At 39.6% G+C, this 23100-nt stretch overlaps 1 long non-coding RNA gene across 2 annotated transcripts in view; it reads right to left on the bottom strand.

Moving 5' to 3' along the window:
• The window catches only part of LOC104690206, a 30044-nt gene extending 8989 nt beyond the window's left edge, over positions 1 to 21055 (bottom strand). For both annotated transcript variants that reach the window (XR_005602214.1, XR_002273229.2), the window contains exons 1-2: positions 19003 to 21055; positions 16446 to 16613 (exon numbers count right to left, since the gene is read on the bottom strand). This is a non-coding gene — a long non-coding RNA (uncharacterized LOC104690206). The remainder of the gene's footprint in view (positions 1 to 16445; positions 16614 to 19002) is intronic.
• Positions 21056 to 23100: the final 2045 nt, after the last annotated feature.

The following is a 23100-nucleotide window of genomic DNA, read 5'->3' as shown; positions in this document are numbered from 1 at the left end:
GTCTGGGGATTCATATTCCTTGAGAGAAGTTATTTTAACCAGGACGAAAAGACAGAAATTTGGTGAGGCTCAATTATTTGCCAAATGATTTGTTTACTTTCAGATGTGTGTGATAACCTTTGCAGTAGGTGCATATGAGAACATGACATTTTAGATTAAGAGGAGCATCATTGTGTTTAGCTGAAATGCCTCTTGGCAGGCACTGAAATGAGTGGCTGCATATTTACATGCGAAATGTCATTTATATAAATCAAATCTTGAACACAAATACCTGGAGATACTGTTTTTCTGTTTGCAAAAGTTCATCATGATATTTTGTGTGTTTTGGAGTGTAAGGCATAAATTAATCATTTGAAGCAGCATTCAGGAGTTGTAGACAGTCACTGCTCCTATCTTGGGCAGCAGGCAGAGAAATGGCAAAATCTGTTCCTCAAACCATGGATGATTTTAAGATTTTATGCCAGAATGTCTACTGTGTGAGAATGTCTTGCAAATAGGGACTCTAAGCTAGTTAGAAATAAACTAGTTAATACCTTAAAAAATAGCTGATCACTCTTGAGAGCTAAAAAACAGAAAAGAAAAAAAAGGAATATCTTAAGTCAAAGAAAATTATATAAGAAATAATTAAGTACAGTGCTACTTAAATTCCTCACCTGAGATGAGACCCTCTGCTATGATCTGTTCTGTACAAATCTCTTAGGGTTAACACAGAGGAAAAGAGATAGATTTGAGTCAGGGAAGGACTAAAGAGGATGTTTTTTGTAAAGTATGTGGATGCTTGAAGGTGAAGCTGGTGGCCTGGTATTTACAATTTGTGAATTTTTAGTGGAGTTGTCTCCACTGGCTCCATTAGTTGACTCTAGACCTTTGATTTGATGCCTGTTTACTCTGAAAAGGTTTTATAGCTGCTATTTGAGGAACATTCCATATGGATTCCATGCCTGTGACAGCATCTGCTCCTCAGCTGAGCAGAACTTGAAATTTAGCAGTGTCTTCTTCACGTGAACATTTCAGGTTTTGTTTCTCCCTGAGTCATTCATTGAAAATGGACTCCACCAAAGTACTGTGCACTACTGAGCACAGCAAGGTACAGAACAGGATCTCTTTTGTCTTATGTCTGTAATTTAAAAAGTCACCTGTGGGTTTCAGAGGTAAACCACTGTTGAAATTTGTAGTTATCCTTAATATAAATATAAGCTCCTTCAGATGACCACAGTAACACTTCCCTATCCTGAATAGTATGAAAGGGAGGACAACAATCCTTTGGAATTCATCCCAAAATGGAACTGACTACTAAACTGTTATCAGGAAAAAGGAAAATTAGCTTTCCCCTTCCATGGAGGCTCCTCTTAACTGCCCAAAAAATACAGTGGAATAAAATACTTTCGTATCAAAGTCTCTAGAAGTGACTGCAGTGACTGCAAGAGAAGTGGCTTGCTCTGTGGAACTCTGTCCTTTCAGTCTGAAATGTCACAGGTGCTCAAATGATTTCAGTCCAAGTTAGAGGCATTATCCTCCTAAAAATTGCTTCCTGTGAAATACTCAACAATTTCAAACTGGATCCAGACGTTAGGAGATGTTTAATCCTCCCTGTCACCTTTTAATGAGGAAAAATGGAGAACTGGGATGCATTTGAACAGGTGGCAAAGAGTTACTACAGTCTTAATTTCCACTCTCTGAGAAAGCCCATAGGCCTGATATGAGTGAGTTTCAATTGAATTTCCACAGTGGAGTCAGTTGTTATTTTATCCATCTGACATACGGTGAGATTGTCTTGTCACGGTTGTTTCAGTCACGGACATCCACTCTTCACTCTGCTCCATTTGGTTTCACAAAATGTCTGGTTTCTGCAGCAGGCTGGTTTTGCTTTTATTTCTTGAGCTAAATTGCCTCTTACTGCCTTAAGCAATTTTACTTGGAGAAGCTAGGCACACAGGGATAAGGGATACCTCTGTTTGCAGGATGCTTTCCTCATACAAAAGATTCAAATCTGAGACTAGGTGATTTTTATGACATTTTTACATCCTTTTTTGTGTGCTTGTTCTGTTAGCTACAATGTGATTTTTATCAACAGATTGGGGATCTCCCTGTGCTATGTTTTGTGGGGAGAAATAACAGCTTTCATTGACCCAACTGATACAGCTGGGGAAAAAGAAAATGTTTGCTTGGGCCCATCACCTCTTTTCAGATCTGAAAAATAATTTGCATGCTTTCAGGAAGAGTCCTAAAGAGAAAGCTTGCAGCTGTCTCTTATCACACACTGTTCCCAGCTTCAGAACGTATGAACAAATGTATTGGGAGTGATGAATAATAAATTATCTTTATCTCAACACAAAATTCTTTTAGTCCACAAAGTCTCGAGACACTTCACAAAAAGTAATAAACTTCCTATAAAGAATAAGGACCAATGTGCTGCCACCTCCACAAGGGGAAGTGGAAAATCAAATATACACAGGCACTCTACAGAGGACAGATACACGCTGTCACGCAGAGCGCTTGTGCACTGAAGCATGCATAAAAGATAGGAAGAGTTTTCAGGGTTTTTCCTCATATCCACAAGCACTTGTCTGTTGATGAAAAGCAAACTGGAAATGAAAGATAACCAAGGAGAAAGGTTGCATTATCATGATTTCTAAACTGAAGACATAATTAGATTTAAAAAACACAGTAGCCCATATTTTAGGTGAACTTCAAAAATATAGTGGGACTGACCAGCTTGGAATTTGCCCAGAACACCAATTCTGAGACACTTGCCTGTTGGGAAACCACCCAGTCCTTTCTCTGTATTTAGAAGCACAGGAGGTGCAGGAGGGCAGTGTCCTCTCAGGCCAGGTTCTGGGCATTTGCTAAGTGCCAGCTCAGGAGCCTGCACGCAGGAATTTCCTGAAAATGTTACTGCACTGCAGTGCCATGTACTTGTCATGCAAATTTTCCTTTGAGCTTTGTTCTGCAGTTCCTTTTGTCTTTGGGGCAGCTGATGTGAACTGGGTTGAAGATACAACCCTTTGTGCCCTGTGGCTGAGGACTTTGGCTGTCTTCACGCCCCAGCCTGCTTTTACACAATTGCCACCATGGCAGAATTTTAGAGAAAAATGCTGTTAAGGTGTGAGAAAACCTATGAGCTAAAGGCACGCAGGCTAAGAAAAGCAAAACAATAGGCTCAACAGTATTTGCTGAGATGGGGTTACTTAAAGCTCAGGGATTCAAGAGGAAAACACTGACATGAAAAGCTGTAAAATCCTAGGGAAAGAAAAGCAAAGAATAAGAAGACAGCAAATCTGCAACATCAAAGATCAGCCTACACCAAGAAGCAGAGGCAGACCCTTCCCTCACTTGACTTACGACCCTGTTCAGCAGAGACTCACCCAGAATCACAGGAATATACATGGCCATGTAGCATAATAGTCCCAGCTACCCACTGCATGTATGCACCAAAAAATAAATGTGGACTCTGAAGTTTTTTTCTTGCTTGCAGACTCAAGTCATACCCAAGCAAAAGCAACCAGAGGCAAAAGGCTAGCGAAGAAATGAACCTTTTCAAGAAGGATATCTATTTCCATCCCTCTTACTCTCACTAATTCCCTAGTATTCATTCTCTCTGGGAATCCCAGACTATCACTGAACTCTGCGTTCATGGCAGCTGGTCATGGTAAGGCAAGAATGCTGCTGGAGATACATTAGTCAAGCCTTTTCTTTCACCTTCCTCTTGGCTAAAGGAGCAGGAAAAAAGAGCAGACATAGGTAAGGAATCCAGCAAGATGAGGTAGTTCAGAGTAGAAGTAAAACTTAGTACTAGTGCCTTTGGTATGATGGTTGTGAAGGCTTGTGTGCTTGTGCTGATCCAAATAGACTACAGCCATATTTCTGTTTCTGAAAGGAAAAGCAGGAAAAAAGGTGCTCCCTGAAGAAGGAAAACAAATGCTTTTGTTCCCTTCCAGAGGTTCTTCCCCCCAGAAATTCAGTAGTGCTGTATGATTTCCATCTAACCCGGGCAGTAGGAGCTCAGGCATTTGTTGCCATCACCTACAGGCTTCCAGTGGCTCAAATAGGAATTAACTGCATAAGCAGGGCTGTGGAGAAAACCTGTGCTTTAGAAAATTGACACCACTACCTTCTGCAGTACAGGAGAAACCTGGCTGACAGCCCAAACTGGTAATCCTTCAAGCAATGCAGATTTTCTAGTTCAAAGTAAGTGTTCCTTTATTCCCATTTTCATGCTTTAAAAGCCTCCCTTTTAAAATCAGGGTTAAATCACAAACAAACAAATGTTAATAGAAAAGATCACATGCATAACCCCTGCAGTGTATTTACCTATGTAAATAACATGTAATTTTCACTATTTAATTACTGTTTCATGTCCCATTTCCTGCTGTAGTCTATATTTAAATTGCATATTTGCCTCTACCTACTTTCTCATAATGTGTCTTGATATGAATATTCATACCACCATTGAGTGGTTGATTACTTCTGTGCTAACCTTGAAAATACTTCCCTTGCAGCACAACGAAGAGCTGGGTGCTGTGGTTGTATAACAGCAAAGAAAAGAAAATGCAATAAATAATGCTCAGGCTGTTTGGGATCAGACTGTATTCTCCTTTGTTTTTTCCTCAGCAGGTATTTTTTCCTCTTCTTATAAATTAAGCCAAGTTACTCCTGACTATAGTTCCCTGAATTATAACTCTGAATTTCCATTGAAAAGGAGCAGTGCAAGTAATAGGCAATGCAGAATTTCTGCCCATGGTACAGCCTTTTCAGATGGGAGAGAAAAACATTTTCTCTTGCAGCTGGATGCACATTTCTTTTTAATCATGTGAAATTTGAAAGAGCATTTTTACTGCTCTAAATAAAAAAACAGTCTGGAGGAGTTATCTGAGGAAAAAAGCAGGGAGAAAGACCAACAGAATTAAGCCTGACAAAATAACCTGGAACTAGTCTGAATTTGAACTTATATCCGTTATGACTGGTTTATATAGTGAAACTTTGATGTTCAACTTATATTTCAAAACAAAGGCTTTTTTCTCTTTTTAGGTAAACAGAACAATTTAATTTGGAAAACGAATGAAGAGACATTTTTCAACACTTCTCTGTTCCATAATTCAAGATATAGGGGGAGAAAGAGGATAATTGTCCCTGATGTCTTTTGCAGTTTAATCCCTAGGATGGAATGGACCATGGCGTGGCAAAGCCCGTTTCCCCCACACAGACTGTGGAGAAAGTCTAGAGTCACTCTGGGCCTGTCAAACACAGCCAGATGTTTCCTGGGCTGGGTGACTCCCCATATCCAGGACCTTTACTTGTGACAGAAAGACAGTTTTGCAGGTGGTGGGAAAGGGAATTATCTTATGACAATGTCATATGGACTCCTGGCCACGGACAAAACAGTCTGCCACTCTTCTAGCCCTCATCTACCTCCTTTTGAGTGAAACCTGCACACCTCAGTTTCCCCATGCTGCTCAGTTAATCTCCTTGAGGCTGGTTTAAAGATGCCTCCAAAGCAGCTGCTGCTCAGCCTTGGAGCACTGAGCTCACAGCCAGGTGACTTGTCCTGCTTTTTTTTTTGAGAAGAACACATTGCTTTAGTCTACACTGCTTATACCTTCACCTCTAAGGGTGTCTCCTAAGTATCTTCACACCTAAGGCATCATTCCCTGACAACTTTGCAGTTATGACTCAGTGACTCCAGAGATTTCCAGCCTACAGAAGAGTGAAAACTGGTCTGAGGTATGAATTTACTTCTGTGAGAAGCCAGGGGGTGTCTCCTGCTGAGACACGATTTTATTTCATGGCCTCTGCTGGTTAATCATGCACTATGGAGTGGTTAAAGAAGTGAGTTGCAGCTGCTGAGATAATGCAAAAAGTTTAGGCTGATATGGATCTTCACCTAATTAACGTGCAGTGACTGAGGGTTTCCCAGCTCTGTTGTCTCTCCTCTTTGCTGTCACCCTTACTGCCTGTAGAAGGCTCTTTAGATCTGCCCAGTGATGCAGCCCCACAGAGGCCAAATACATTCATTCGTATTGAGAACACAAATGGACACAGTCAGCATGGCAAGATTTTGATACGGCAGCCTTCCTCTGGATCCTAATTATGAGATTTGCTACAGCACTGGTTAAGGACCAGGCTAAAATGTAGCCCCACTATGCCACACACAGGGTTTTTGTGGAAGGAAGGGTTCCAGGGGACAGCACTCCATATTGCCAGGTGACAAAGGAGCACTCACAGTCAGAGCCCGCTGTTGAAAATCAGATTTAATCACTTCATTTTATAGACAGGTGAGAGCATTCTTTATTGAGAATCACTTCTTTCCCACACAATACTTTTAAAAGAGTTCTACTAGGACATAAAAATGTAAAAATACTATTGCCAAAGTTATTAAAATTAGATTCTTATGTAATGTCATTTTTAATCTATGCAGGCTGCGTCTTGCTCTTTTACACAGTTCAAAGTTGAGATGGACAAACTTCAAGTAACTCTATAAGGAACAGCAGGAAACTATAAGATCCCAGAAGTGTTCTGAGCTTTAAATAAGTTTCATCTTTAATGATTCTGTTCTGCCTCCAAATAAATTGAAAAATGATAGAATCTAAAGCTTATTTAGGAAGTTGCCATAGTAACAATTAACTACCTCTAAGCCCTTCAGCTTTATTATATCTTTTTTTCACTGAGGTGCCCTAAATTACTTGAATCCTGAATTGCTACAGTAATATATCCATGTCTTTGAACTAAGTGACATGGTTTTGCTAGAACCCTCATTATGTGGATATTGATTGAATTTCTAATTGAGACTAGACATCATCTTGCTGACAGCACCACTGCAAGAAACCATGTAAGAGCAAGGAGGATTAACAGAAAAAAACCAGAAAAAAAATAAGAATGTTGTGTCTCTAGGGAAGCAGCTGGGATGATTAAACTGAGGAAACAGTGAATGAAGTAGAACTTTAATGATTGAGTTTATAGGGACAACAAACCTCCTCTAGATGCAGTGCCATTTATTTCAGCTATTACCCTCTTACACTCTATTAAATAAAAAAAATATCAGAGGAACCCAAAGAGACTGATTTTGACCTGTGAATTAAATAATTATTCATGATAATGTAAAGGGCCTATTAACCCTAATTATTCTAATTTAGGTGCATTTTCCACTTACTTTGTCCTGACATGAGCAGTCCTGATACTATAAATTGTTTTGTGGAATGTTGTGTCCTATATTTTCCTTTATTACTTTGTCTGTTGTCATTTGACTTTATCCACAAAAGACAAGCATTTGCCCCTATTTCTTAGATGAGACTCAAGTCTGTAGCATTAACATGTGCTCCTATTCTCATATCTCTTCTACATTCACCTCTTTCATATCACTCCTGCTTGATTTCTGCATAGCCCTTATTTATTTATTGTTCCAGAAAAAGGAGTTCATTGTTATCTTGTGGGATTTTTCACCATAAAGACAGCACATTTCTAAGTTCCCCAGTGAAAGTGGGACAAAATACCTATCCATGGCATTTTTCAAAAAGGAAGTAGTTTTTTTTAGATCAGATAACTATGAGCAGTAACTGATAAAAATCGAACTTTAAAGGAAGTGGAGCAAAATAATTCCCAATTTCACTTGGTATGCCTTTACTAATGTCCGTCCTAAGGCAACAAGGAAAAAGCAGATGACTTTACTATTGCTTTGATGAAAACAATATTCATCTGGATTACCCTTAAACTTGTCCTGCGGTTTAATAATCACTTTAACTGCAGACAGCATAAAAGGAATAGCTCAATACTGGTTTTGTATTATTTTCTCCATTTCTGAAAAGAATCTCTGCAAGTCTGCTGAATGCTTTTTTGATAATAAAAGAACAATATCCTAAAGCAAAGATGTTAGCTTCATCCCTATATCTGACAGGAAGAAACACAATCATGCAATGCAAATAAAATCTGGAACAAAAGGGTAAGATGTGGTCATTTCTGAACCAGAGAAAATGATTCAGCAGCCGTAGATTTTTTTGTCTGCACTGCAGTTCTCAGAATTTTCATAATTTACATGACTAAGAGATGTTTGGCTGCTCAACCTTGTATTTCACAGGGAAATAGCATCTGGCTATTTGGACTGTTATATTGACCTTGGAGAGCTTCCTGTATATATTTTTCTGTTGCAAAAATACCTACTGCTATCACATAAAGCAAAATAGCAGTAACACCAGTCTTCAGAACATTATATAGCATGAAGTAGACCCAGTTCCTGGGCCATGCACTGTTCACCCTCAGCGTAAGACAGGACAATCACACAGTTCTTCCACAGCCTGGCGGAATGAGCGGAGTTTTCAGCCACAGCTACACTGTATCTTGAAAGGTATCAATTTGAACACTACAAAAAGGTATCTATCACCCTCACACATTCCAGCCAAATTGCCCTTCTCCCTTATAAGCCAGCTACTGGTTTCTATCTCCTCTTATTGTTTTGCTAAAATTGTTCTAACAGACTGTGCCTGCTAGGACAGGATAGCTGGAGGTGGCTGGCTGCGACACATCTTGAATTACAGGTAAGATGGATGAGTGGAGGAGGGAGAGCCACTGGGGCTGGGGACAGTGTCAGTGTGGCACTGGCTGTGGCCATTACTCACTGACTAGCAGCAGGCTGCCTTACTGACAAGGGGTTGAAGTGGGCTGGCAAGGATAGAGAGTACAAGCACTGTCTCCTCAGTGGGTGCTCAAGGCATGCTCAAGGAAATGCGGGGCTGAAAGCGGCTCTGAACAAACTGACCCCATGGCAGCCGGCAGGTGAGTGAGTGAGTGAGTGAGTGAGTGCCCGCCCTCTCTCAGCAGCACTGGGACAAACATAGCTTCTGTGAGGACAAGTCAAATGGGAACAGCTGGAAAGGCAGCTTTAATATACACTACACCTATTCAGCAGCAATTTTCAGAAACAGTTTCTAAAAATACCTCCCCTTCTCCCTGTTTTTCTTCACAGAATGGACATGCTGTATTTTCTGAAGACGTCTCACTTTGGAAGCAACTTCTTACTGTGGGCACTAACCTCACAAGCAGCCACCATGTCTTTAGGCCTTGGTTCTTGATGCCCTCTAATGCTCTGTCCTTCTTCTCCTCTGCTCCTCTGGCTTGATGGGAGGGCTGTTTGCCAGTCCTTTCCTCTGTGTGGCAGCAGAACAAACAAGCATCACAGCCCCAGAAACTGTCCACACCTTATTTTCAAGGAAGGCTGTGGCAACTCGCAGCAAGGGTGTGTCTCCCTGACTCTGCCTATGTCTGCTCTGCCTTTCCTGGACAAGCTGGATGTGGCCTCCACAATGTGCCCATCACCACATGTGATGCTCAACACAGAACCTGAATGTACAAACATAACACATGCTTTTTTTATACATATGCTTCATTCGTTCAGCCTTTTTTATTCAGACACATTGATTTATGCATTTACTTTCCTTGGAGATATTAATACCAGCTCATACATAGAGAGTGAGAAAGGAAGTGGCAATAGCATTGAAATTGGCCTGTAACAGATGTTCACAAAGATAGTCATAATGTCTGCCTGCCATACGTCTTTGTTTCTTGGGTGATGGGAGTGGTAGAGAAATGGAGGAGAAAGAGAGAGAAGGATTGTCAACCTGAGGTGTACGTCTGGAAATGAAACAATTTTGTACATTCACTGCTTCTGTCTGGAGAGGACACATCTTAAAACTATGAATTACACTCTGAACCTGAGGAGAAAAAGCTGTACCTTTGATTCCTTGCAGAAATGTGCTGAGGTTTTTGTACAGTGAGCAGAAAGCAGAGTGTGCTTTCAAAAGTAGCTGGAGTCAGTTACAAAAAGAACCAACTGTTAAGAGTCCAGCTGGAGCCTGGTGCTGAAAGGCAAAATGCTCAGTAAAAACCTAGTTTGTATCTTCAATGAAAACAGTCAATTTTAGACAAATACACAGGTATAATCTTTTGTTATCTATGAAATTACATTTGCATAATACCAAGGAAAGCATTTATACTTACTAGACATAAGAGATGCAGTAAATGAATGACTAGTTGTCAAAAATCCCAAGTGATGGCTGGGATCATTGAAGTATGGATTTACTTTCTCTTTTCCTTCCCCCTTGCTCCCTTTACTTCTGCAGTTCTCAAATCCCAAAATAATGGGATAATACCATCAACAGATGCCTGGTATCTACACTGCAAAGATTTTTTTGCTCTCTAAGTTTAATTATGAATGTCCAATATATGTGAGCCTTGTGAGGAAGTTCCTCTTCTATGTGATTTTGCAACCTCTTTAAAAAATGAAGTATTACAGTGGGAAGAGATATATTCATGATTCATTAAAACTTTGGGCACAGATTCGGTAGAACACTTCTCAGATTTGGGCTATATGCCCCTCCCTGTTCAAAATGTATCCATTCAGACATATGCTTCAAGATCATAAAATTCAAAAGGAATTAAAAACCTGTCAGAATACTTTCCTAAGAAGGCATTATTTGGGAGTATTGTGCTGGGGACTCTCAAAATAAAAATGCCTGGCTGTCACTTAGTGTGGTATTTGTAGCTTCACATCCCTCAAAACGATCTACAAGGTGTCCCACTTAAGGTCCATAGTTTTTGGAGCAGAACTTTAGTAACCAAGTGTTTAAGAACATTTTTAACTTAAATAACAGGTCTCACAGGAGTCAAAGCATCACCAAATACTAAAAATTAATGACAGGGTATAGGCATTAATAGCTGCTTAAGAATTTTGCTGTGTCCAAGTCTGAGTGTGAGGAATTGTATTGCTAACCAGGCAGGGAAGTTTGTTTTTGTAGCAATTTGCTTGGAAATGGTCTTTTTAAATAGAGTTCTCTGGCTGAATCAGTAAGTATTTGACTTAGTACCTAAAACTGCATACCTTAAGAGGGTACTTAATCTGCTTTTAACACCTAGGAATTTCAGTATTTGAACAGCCATTCTGCAAACTGTAGCCCTTTGCTTTACCTCAGAGCTTGCAGCTCAATATGCTGACATGGAGATAACATGCTGCTCACATGTACATCTCCATCACTTACCTTCATTTCCAAAGGCATCCCCAGCTGAAGCACATTATCATGCTGTGCTCATGAGTTAATGATCTGAGCTAGGTTTGAAGCAGTCACTCCCACTTAGGCACAGCCCAGAGCATTTCTTCAAAAATTCATTATAAGAATCCGCATGCCATTTTCCATGTGCTTTAAATCAAGGCTTGCACACATCTGAGCTCATCCCAGAAGGGGGGTCAAGTAATCTTTCGACACTGACATCACATCCCTGTGCACACTGCACAAGTTGCTTAGTAATTTCTTGTTCATATTTTCACACATATAGATTTCTATTCACATCCCTAGTGACTGTGTATATATTGGGCTAGACAGATTGCCAGACTCACCTGGGAGGGCATGATTTATGTTTGTACGGATAGCCTTCCTCCAAGGCAACAGTAGTTCCCAAGACATTACAGATATTAATCTCAAAAAGATGTTGCTCCTCTCCCTGGGGAATCCTGTTTTCCATACTTCTTTGCATGGTAAACCCTACTATCTATTAAAAGTGGGGAGAAGCCCAAGGGAGTGAGTGAAAACTGATCCACGATGGACTTGCTGGATTATTTTCTCTTTTCTTATGGTTAGCCTCCACAGTAGATGCTACCAACTTCAATTTAATTCACTATTCTGATTTTCATGCTCCTTAGTTACACATAGATGGTAAATAAATGCTTCACAGTGAATCAATTGAGTATATTGGGACTTGAACTACACATATTGCTAGATATAGATAAATAGTAAGTCAAAACTGATGTAAGTCAGTAGAACAAATATAGTGGCAAGATACTGTTTTTAACTACATAAAAAACCAGATCCTAAATCATATTGTATCTTTAGTTATTTGTCTTGGGTTGCATTGAGGGAACAGTTTGGAGACAGAAAGTTTCTCTCTTTTCCTGGTTTACCTCCCACAGTTCTCTATATTGGTGAATGACTTGGAATTTATATTAACAGCTGCATGGTAGATAATCACTTGAAGAGGAGATGGAGGCTGGGAAATTTTCTAGAACAACAAAGGTAAAAAGATTTCCAGCTCAGCACACTCATGAGATTCTTATATTGTACCTGGGAATCTTGGAAAAGATAAAACAAAATCCAAAGCAGAGTCTTGCTACGGTTTCTGCTGAAAGGCAAGTAATTTTTAAAAATCGTGTAGTGTTTACGTGTAGCGTTGCTTACCTAAGAGCCCCTTTACAGACATTCCTTTCTGGTGCTGCCTTACAAGGGTATTATGGTTGCTGTTGGAAGAAGTCAGGTAAAATTCCACTGTTCAATGTATTACGGTTGATAACTTCTCCTTTTTTTTATAAACAATAATTATTTTAATATGCATATGTATTCATCATGGACCTTTTTCACCCCTCCTATTTGTATTCCTTAGTGTCAAATACAGTTTAGAATTATGCTTCTAACTCTCCCTATTACAGAGCACTCCAGTTTCCTCTTTTTAAATTTGATTTTGGCAAGCTGACTATACTTCAAACTCACTTTCCTTTTGATGTTGTACACTGTACAAAATGGGCCATTCCATAAAGTTTGGGTTTAGAAGGTTTCATAGTTTGCACAAAGTAATCCAGACAGAACAAAGAAGTAACCATACAGAATTCTGATGGCACACTCATGAGTGGATTTTCCCCTGTGGGGAGGTTCATATTTCATACAAATTCAGAGGTTCCAGTAGTATTTGAGATATCAGCAAATCAGAACTTTGCCAGAAATCAATCAATTTCACTGTGAATAACAACAGAACTGGAAGCAGCTCCCATAAGGCAGAGAAAGTGAAGAAAAAAACCAGGGGAGTGAGATAATGTTAATTGGATCCTTGACATGTTACCACTTCCTGCTGAGCCAAGTTTCAGATAAGACATTTGAATGTGGATAAAATGTGATAAGCTAGTTTTGGATGAGTTCTACAGAAATTGCGTTTCCTCATCTACCTACATATCGTTACTCTTTACCATTAAAAACACTCAGTCTAGATGTATCTACAATTTAAATATTTGAGAGCTTACTACGGACTGAAGTGTTACATAGCCTCAGATTTCTCACCTCTGCCATAAGCTTCTTGAGGAACCTGAAGAAGGAGCTGTTAAAAGCTGCAGTGGGTTGTGTCAGTGTGTGAAGATATCCACGTACATTATTAAATACACCTCTGAAGTACATCTTCTCCTACCCAGAGAAATTCAGTGGTGAGAGGGAGGGGAACCTCATGAGAAATCATTCAGAGGATCTGAGGCAGGGTGAGAATCAAAGGAATCATCTGGAGATCAGTGCAATCATTTGTAAAAGATAAGCACTTTCTGTGAATATTTACAACTTTGGAAAAACACTATATAGATTATAGATCAAGGAGAACTTCTGTTCTGAACAGTAAGAATAATGAAGGTCAGGACCTATTATATATTATGAGATATCATCATGTATTAAATCACAGCCTCCTTAAATCTCTTAAAGCAAAACTCAAACTGTTTTGTTTGACAAAACCTCTATCTTTTCCCCCTCAACTTTATTATCTCCATTCTCCTCAGATGGTCCAGTGGTAGGATAAAATAATACATGATGCAATGACTAAAAGATTGATCCAGACAAATGAAAAAATCAAATACAGAGCATTCTTTTTTAAATTATGAGAGCTTTTAAACATTTTCTGCAAGAAGATTCAAAAGAGATTATTTGGTCCATGGCTTTTCCGCCATGGCCAAGCTGAATATCATCATCAAAACTTTGCTCTAGCTCAGCCAGAATTGATAAACTTGTTTAGGGCACTGGCAGGTGAAAACCTCTGGCCTCTCTTATATAGCAAGTCCAGTTTGATATCATACACTCCCTTTTTGGTCTTAAAATCTACTAATATGTTTTCAACCATGTCAAGTGCAGTAACTTTTTGTACAAAATGGAATCTCTGTTACCCTTTATTCTCTTGCCAATGTGTACTGCTAGCTACAATTTAGTCTGGCACGTGAAGGATCTAGAGGACTAACTTATCACTCCTTTTTAGACTGCTGTGTGTTAATTCCAAGAGACTGCCCTCTAGCCAGCCCTTGCATTTCGTTCACTACATCTTGCATATAAATATTTTACTGAGCTCCAGTATAAAAGTTTGATAGAATTTGAACTGAGGAAGCATGGATGAGACAAGGATATTCAAGCTTATATTTATAAAATAAAAATGGTTTTTATCTTGGCTCTCTTACTCAAGCAATTGAGACGAAAGTGTATTTGGTGCTCTGAGTTTTGCAGGGAGAGGGATTTTATATTCTCATAATAATCATGAAACACATGTTTGGATATTAAGGGAGATCGTTAAACTGTTCTGAGCCATAACTTTAGGAAGTCACACCTTCAGAGCATCCTTTCACTAATACTGGAGTGTTTAGAGGCCATTTTTTTTGTATAAAATTATACTAATTAACTAAATGTCTCTGTGATAAGGTTTCTCTCATTTCACAGTGAGCAGAACAGTGGAAGGAGCTAGAAAAGATGGTTTAGAAGTAAATTGGTTATGAAATTCAGGGTATTTTGTTGATAGAAAGGAAACAAATTATGAGCTCGTAGGTAGATAAATATACTCCAAGCTTGAAAATATGGATTACTGAACTGAAAAATTATATCTTCTTGACTATAATTGCATAGCCCCTAAAAATAGCAAAAAGTGTATTTGGAGTGTGGTGTTCCAAGAGTTTGAAAATTAACGATGAAGAAGTGATGTAATTTGGGACCAATATGTTCCAAGATATCAAAATGTGAGACATGTCAGGATTTTTCTAAATAGAAACTGAAAAATGCTGCCCGCCTTGTAGTTACCATCTCTAAAATAGCCAATGCTATAAATAGTAATACAAGTTTATGTGCTATGTCTCCCTTTTAGTAGAAGTTCTAAGGTATTGGCCTTGACACCATGCCCATGCTTCTGTCACTTAACTTTGGAGTTTTTTTCCATTTCCAGAAACAAGATGCCTGTAGTGCAAATTTGCCCATAATAATCCCTTAAAATATGGTTTATTTTTATCCTATAAAGGAACTTTAAAAATTCAAGTCACTATACTTCCCAAACTGCTCAATGCTGTTAACATTCTTCTTTTAGCTTTGCATCATATACAATAAGCATTTCATTTGCCTAATGAAAAACATATTTAAACTAATGAGTACACAGTGTTTTTATTTACATATGCAATTAAAATTTACCACTATTAATAGCTGACAGAGGGGAAGAGAAAGTGTGATTTATTCCAGTAAGAGCATACTCTTTCAAGAGGACAGCACTTCACAGGCAGCATTAAAGACAGAGTTTTAAAATTGTCATCAGTGTGGAAATAAACAAAATTCTGGTGTGTCCTAGTCCCTGTGGTCCATTCCTGAAGATGAAGCCAGCAGCTCTTTATGCCTCCCGAGATGCACCAGAATTAATCATCCCTTTACAGACCCCCAGCCCACATTTCTCCCCCATTCCTAGGGCTCCCTGGAGGAGCGTGGGTGGGTTCTCCCAGCTGGACCGATCCTGCAGTTTGTTCTGTGAGAGCAGAGCCACGGGCACCAGTCAGACTGGGCGCTCCTCAGAGCCTGGTGGGAGCTCGGCTCAGTAAAGGAGTGTGCTGCTCTGCAGATCTGCAGGAGAGGAAAATAACACAAATGTACACAGAGCGAGGGAGGAGAAGCAGGGTCACTTGCTGCAAATGGCACAGGAGGGAGAAACCTGGAGGTGGGGCTGCCTGCAGCAGGCAGTGGCTATCTGACACTGACACAGAGCTGGCCACAGTGAAATGAGATTAATCAAAAGGAGTCAGAGATGCAGAGATCTTTAGCCCACCCCATTCTTCTTAGAAACAGAGTTCAAAGACAAGCATCAGACATCAGCTATCACAGAATGGACAAACATGACAAAGGGTGCTAAATCTTCCACCTTTCTGCCATTATCTCTCACAGATGTTACAGAGCTTGTCAGGAGAAAGCAGATTTCTGCTTCGAGCTGCACCATGTGCAAATATGCTCTTGCTGAACAGTGCTGCTACTACAGCACACTCTGTTCTGGCAAGCAAGAATTTTATCAGCAGCACTATAAAGGCACTCAAATTCAATCCATCCTTATTGATATGAACTGATACACATTTTTCTAAACATTTTGTGAATGGTGTAATCATAGCTAGGACATGGAAAATATTAGTAATGTACATGAAAACAATCTTTACAAGCAGCAATAATTTTGCTTTGATTTGAAACTTTGGGTTGAGTTGCCCATTTTTTAATTTAAAGGAGGACATATGAAGAGACAGCAGAGAAAAGATGAAGCTTTAATAATAACACATCTACTGAAAAGTAGGATTTTTTTTTTTAAAAAACTGGCATTTTTGATCAAAACCTTTTCAAGTGGAAAGTGAAACCACAGTTGAAAAACCCTGACTGCAGAAGCATTACCTGCTTATCGCAGCTGAATGTTGGTTCTCTTGCAGATGGCTGGCTGCAGTCACTCCATATTTATGGCATGTGCTCCTGTGTGCGGTGGGAGAAGGGCTGGCAGTGCTGGTACCAGGGCTGATCGAAGTGATCATTGCTACTTTGCTTACACAGACAGATACTCACATGCTGCAGGGCAAAAATGGGTTGAAAGGCTGAAAGGATGTGGAAACTCCAAGCCATAATGTCTAAAGGTGAGCTGTTGTTGCAGTGACTTTCCCAGGTGGAGAGCTTTGAAAAAAGGCTAATACACTGAGAGGTGCCTCTGCAGTTCTGAGGCAGAGGTGTTCAATGACATTAGGGATAGTTTTGCACTCACAATCCTGGTGCAAAAACTGGACATAACCATGGCTAACCACTCCAGACCCCCAGCTGGATCACAGAGCACAACCACTGTGTGCTCAAACACACAGTGTGGGCGCAGATTTAGTGCCTGTGACCCTGCCGTGTCTCCAGATGGGGCTGCTACAAATGGAGCTGTACACTGGGTGGAAATGCAGGATTTTCTGCAGAAACTTGTCAGTTGTGAAGTTCATTTTAAGAGCTGAATCAGTTATTTACTACCTATATTGTGCTAACACTCAGCTCCAAGGTGCTGTTGCTGTTTACAGCATACAAGGAAACAAAAGGAATATCCAATACCAAGAGGAGATTCACTTTTGAGTTACACAGGCTGTAAGGAAACAGGCAGATGATAGAAAACAGGCAAGCAAATCTGTAAACATAGACCACAGGAATTATGAAGTGCTTTGTGCATTATAAAATCAATGCTGTTATTCACAATGCTGGAAGACAGATTCAGGAGCCTACACTTAGGTAACAATTTCTCCCTTTCTTCCTGTTCTGTCTTTTTATTCATGGCCATAATGTATGTGTTGGGGGGAGAAAAATCAAGAGGATGGCTATGTAAAAATACTGTACCGTGTAAAAGATGCTGTAAATCTCTGATTTGTTTGTCTCTTTCCAATTGTGCAGAACCATGAAGCATGAGCAGGGTTGTCAGCGCCAAACAGAGTCAATATTGCTGTGAAAGACTAAATTGTATTCTTTTCCACCTTCTGCTACATTAACAAAATTGCTTGCTAAGTTCTGATTCTAGGACATTTGCAATTTGCAGTAGCTGATGATGATGCATGAAGCAGAAAGAATGTGTTGATTTTTAAACTGGATTCAGTTGTTACAGGAGGAATATTTTGAAATTATTATTTACAAACTCTTAAGAATCATAGTGGAGTGCCCTAACTATATTAATTATGGAATATCAAGATGTTACTTTAAGAGAGTTAATTTTCTAACTAATTGCTGCATTACAAAAGCAGTTACTAGATTGTTCTAGAATCTCTTGCCCCCTCCCCCAGCAATTAATTAGTCAAAATTAAATAAATGGTAATGTTATGGTTAAATGACTCAGGTTCTACATGGCTGTAGGTGATACAGCTGCAGTGCCTTAAGTTCTACTGACAGCCTGAGCTCTCAGAAGAAACATTAAGCAGCAACTGAGTACATGTTTTATGCCTAATGATCACTGAGTTCCATTAAAACATATGTGTACTGGTTTGAAGAAACACATCGTATGAATTAGTACGAAATGGCTTTCAAAGAGAAAAGAGCTACTCAGCCCTGTCCTTCCTTTTCTTTAAGCTTAAGGATTCTTGTTAGTGTTTTCCCCTCCTCCCCCCAGAAATTCCTTGATGGTTTTGCCTTTAAAATTCAGCATAGTTTCACAAGACTCTTTTCCAGAACAGCACGTAGAATGTATTGCTGAAACGGAAGGATATTGCACACAAAAATAAACTGGCCGAATAATGTAGCTGCTCTGAATTATTCACAGCTATCTAGCAAGCATTGTTTGCAATGGAGCAACTAAGTAAACAGGATGGAAAATGAGTTTTGGCATGATTCTAGGAATTAGCATTCTCCATTTCTATGGTAACATTGATAAAAAGTTGTTGCTAATAATAATGAAATACACGCAGAATAAAAATAAGTAAGCTAAATAGAAGTCATCTATTGTAAGCCTAAGTGTTTTTCCCTTTCTACTGGGAAACACGTGTACAAGCTTGCACACATCTCAACTTTGGTACAGCACAACTAATGCGTGTATTATTAGCTCAGTTTGCCAGCAAGTAAAGACAGATGTTTGATGAATGCGTATTGACCTAGGGTAGCTATAGGAAGACTATTAACAGAGAAAAACCTGTGAAGAGATTGTGTTTGTTTCACAGGCATTTTGTAGAATCATAGATTCGTTACCAACCACTAATGAATCCAGGGTGTATTAAAATTTTTGGTAGTTTTTCTCTGACAAGAATGCCCAATGATAAAAATACACAGAAAGAACTTTCTCAGCTGAGAAAATGTGCCTAGCACATTTATAGTCTTAGGTAGAAAACAATTTTCTTTACCTCCAGCTATTGATATAATGTATTATATAATTCTTATCAGTACACATATACATATTTATATCTTTTTATAGTTTTATAGATCTGTATCTAGAAAAAAATATTTTTTGCCTTACCAGGGTTTCTCAAATCTCAGTTGCAGTGGAAGGAAAATAACAAAAAACCATAATGCAAATCTCACCATCCCTTCCCTTAGCAGAAAACTTGTGAAGGTTCCTGATGATACAGAGGAGAGAAGTCTGATCCCATCACCAAATAAATCAAAATCCATTACAGGGAAACAAGGAAGAGAAGGAGGGATGAAGAATTATAAAACCTCATCTGTTAAGCTTTGCCTCAAATACAATCTGAATGTGCAGCAAAGCTCTACCAGCTTTACATAAGCAGGGCTTCTCATTCATTTTCACAGGGTTCTGTATTTTTAAGTTCTAAAGAAAAGGAAAAAACACTGAAAGTTGTCAAATATTTTCAGCTTCTGGGTGGAACTGAATTCCTGATCTGAAAGACAGATTTAGCAAGGTTTCCGGGGCACACTGAAAAATACAAATAATTTAGAGACAGTGTGTGGGAGATGAAGCGTCTAAGTGAACCAGCAGCATCAAGAGCAGCCAGGGGAGAGAACTGTCTAAATCATCTGCAGAAAAGAGTAATACACCTCCTGCATGTGTGCTAGGGGAGGTATAAACAGCTTTTTGCCGAAGAAAAATACATTTGGATCAAAGATACAGTGTGAAACATAATAAAAGCTGCTGAAAGCAGCTCCAGCCAGTGCTGTTAGTGAGTGAGTGTGTGTCAGCCTGTGCTCCTCAGGTGCCCACTGCACCTCCCTGTGCTGGCTTGTGCTTTTGCTCCTCTTCCTTTGGGGGTCAGACGCCAACCTTCACCTTAGATGTCCTCAGGTCTATACCAGAGTTCACACTTGCACTCTGGATAACAGAGTTTGAAAACTCTGTCCACAGTAATTTTTTGTTGGATAGAGGACTAAAATCAGGAGGCTCCTTTGAGAGTTCCAGCCAGGAGAGTGGCTGGACTACCACTGTAGCTCCCAGTGGAAAGCAGCCTGCTTGCCCTGCAAACCAGACATCCCACAGAGCTGCTCGATTCATGGTGGAAAGTGAAACATTGCATAATATACACTCATTTTGCACAGTTGCAAACAAGCCATGAGTTTATTTAATTCTGCTGGCTATTCCAGTAGGTAGCTATTAGCAGGAATCACATCTGATGGTCATCCAGGTCACACCAGAGTGGACCTGCACCAGGGGCACCACCTGTCTGGACATCCCGGAGCAGTGAGGGCCTGCGGAAAGAGGTTGTGAGCCCTTGGACCAGATTGGTTTTCTCTAACAAAAGGACATACATGCACCAGTGATAGCACAACCTGGGGAGGAGCGAAGGCAAGGAGCAAGGTGAGGGTCTTTCTTATCAAAGAAGGCTTGAGCCCAGCAGTTTAGACCTTAGAGATTAAGAAACATCAAAGACTAAAGCCATTGGAGACCGAAGTACAGCACTGGAGTCTTGATATTGTCACTTGACTAATCTGTTAAGTGCTTGCTTTTTCAGTTGTTATCATTTAGATTGTCATGAACTGCTTAACTAACAGGTGCCTGCCTGGAGTTTGGAGGTTTGCCTTGTTTCTCACTCTAGCAGAACATCTCAGCCATCACGGCTATCCCCCAGTTCCCTTATCACACCAGCTGTGACAGTAGAACATTGGAGAAGCTTTATTTCCTTCTGACCCCTATCATTGAAAACCAGCCAGAGTTAACACAAGTGGTAAGAAAATGCTGGCAGCTCTGGGCTGCCTTGAGCTGGCCCTCCTGGCCCAGGCATGTCAGTGGGTGTCAAAGCCTTGTGAGGATAAAACTTGCAGCAATAGCAACTAATTAAACATGTTTAGTCAGGGTATCAGCCTCTGTCACTTCCCACCACATATCAGTGCCATGTACTTAATTTTTCACAGTTGTAAAAGGAAACCTTTCTACTTTTTTCCTGAGAATGCCATTTCCTAAGGAAGATGTCAGGAAAGGCTCAGGAAGCCATGGCAATTAATATCTGAACTGTTTGCAACCAGTATTACTATGGGATTAAGCTCATTTAGGGAACAAAACACAAAACTGAAATAACAATCTTTAATTTGTTCAGGGAAAACATTTCAAGAGACCATCCAAAATGCTCTTTGGTGAGGGACATGCAACATCATTTAGATGCCGTGTATTTCACACCAGTTATTTTGGAAATTCAAGCTGTAATTTTCTCTAGTCATAGCTGTATACAAATTAAGATAATTAAAAAATTATAATGCATAAAATATGGGTCTTTCAGGAATGAAGAAAACTAATTTGAAAGGTAATTTTCATAAAAATTAAATAAAGAACAGATTAGAAGATGTGCAATCCATGAAATATTAAAAGGTTTAATTTAGGTACTTGCTATAGGACTTCAACTTCAAAAAATAATAAAAAAAGGTAATTTCAAAGATTGACTGGCCTCAAAGGGTGAGAGACAAACATTTGGATTATTAGTTCTGACAGATTTTTCATTTTGTTGTTTCTGCTTCATCCTTTTTCAAAATGCTAATTATTTGTTTCTTTACAGAATATTTTAGTTTGTTCTTAGAATTCTGTATGAAGAGAGGATTGTATTGAGTTCATTTACACCCTAAACATGAAAAGACAAAATCCCCTGCCTTTTAGTGTCACTCTATAAGTAAGGCAAACTCTATTCACACGACAAGTCCTAGCCGGTGCCTTAACTGCTCAATATCCTTAGTGAATCTGGCTAATTAACAAAAACCAAAGCCATGTCATAACCTCAGCACTATTTTTGTAAAGTACCGAACAAAACCAGACTAACAGGATTGTTAGGTAAAGGTAAAGCAGGATCTGTCACTTACCACTTCTGCATTTTTTCCCCAGGACTTCTGAATTTGCTTCTTTGTACAAGGTGACTGCTTTTGTCCATGTTTGCACATCTGTCTATATACTGATCTATAAAAAGTGTTTCTATTTCTATAGATAACAATCACACTTTAATACTTTACTAGTACAGTAATTTTTCTCCAGAGTAGAGCTGTTTATTCCAATTATTTACTCTCCTAAGCGCACCTTTCTCAGGTGATTCTTACTAAATGCACTTTTTTCATCACTTCTCAGCTGTACTTCTCTTGACATGTGAACTCCTAAACCTCATGCATTAAAAAAATTCTATTATTACATCAGTACTTTATTTATAAGCACAGACTGAAATTGGTACAGAATTTCCTTTTCTCTTCCTGTAACCAGTGCAGCCAAGTCTAGATTAATGCTGGGACTTCAGCATAGAAACACAGCCACAAATCCTAACATCCTAAGTATTTTCTCTTTTTAATCAATTTTGCCTTTAGCCAAAATTCAGGTAATGTAGAAATAAACCTGTCAGATGTAATTTCACTTCTCCGGTCCCTCTGCTGGAGAGCACGGAGCCATGCTGTTCATAAGTGTGGGTATAACTGCTGGGAAGCCTCTAGCCAAAGTCCCTTTTCCAGTGTATCTCTCCTTCCATGTTTTAATTTAAAAAGAAAGTATTAAACTAATCATTTAGATGTAGAACTCTTCCTCATACTCAGAGGGAAAGCAAAGATTTCATTGCTTAGCTCTCGCAGCACCCTCTGGTCATCCCATTAAACACAGGCCCCAGAATGGGACATTTTTAAGCATGCATTGATTCACTTTACCAGAACAATTCTTTGCCATGATTGCTTCTCTCATATCATTTATCTCTTCAGCTAAAAATCAGTTATTCACCAGCTGAGATTTATTGGGCCTGACCTCTGCTGGAGCCAACACCAGCAGTATTACAGAGAACCCTTGAACAGTTACAGGCCAAACCTCTGGGTAGATGGAAACCCAGAGAACTGGAATGGCGTGCCAAAGAGTTAGAGAAAACTGCTGGAGAGATTTATGAATAAAACCTGGGATTCAAGGAAGGGATCAGTTCACACTTTTATCAAGCTACTCACATGAGGAAAAAAAAAAACCCTGCTCTTCTAGGTGCATGCATGACTTGATCTGACAGGGTTGTTTGCAGTTCTGCCTGGGATGTTTTTTGTGTAAGAGCAACCACAGGACCAAAATCCATGACTGTGATTGTCACAGCAAACACTGCTTGCGGAGCCTCCCGCCCCAGCACTTGCGGGCTCTGGGCCGTCACGGCAAGCCCTGGTGCTCCTCACA

The sequence above is a fragment of the Corvus cornix genome, chromosome 6 (assembly GCF_000738735.6).
Source record: "Corvus cornix cornix isolate S_Up_H32 chromosome 6, ASM73873v5, whole genome shotgun sequence".
NCBI classification, from domain to species: Eukaryota; Metazoa; Chordata; class Aves; order Passeriformes; family Corvidae; genus Corvus; species Corvus cornix.
The sequence above is the reverse complement of the archived record's forward strand: the minus strand, read 5'-3'. Positions and strand labels throughout refer to the sequence as shown.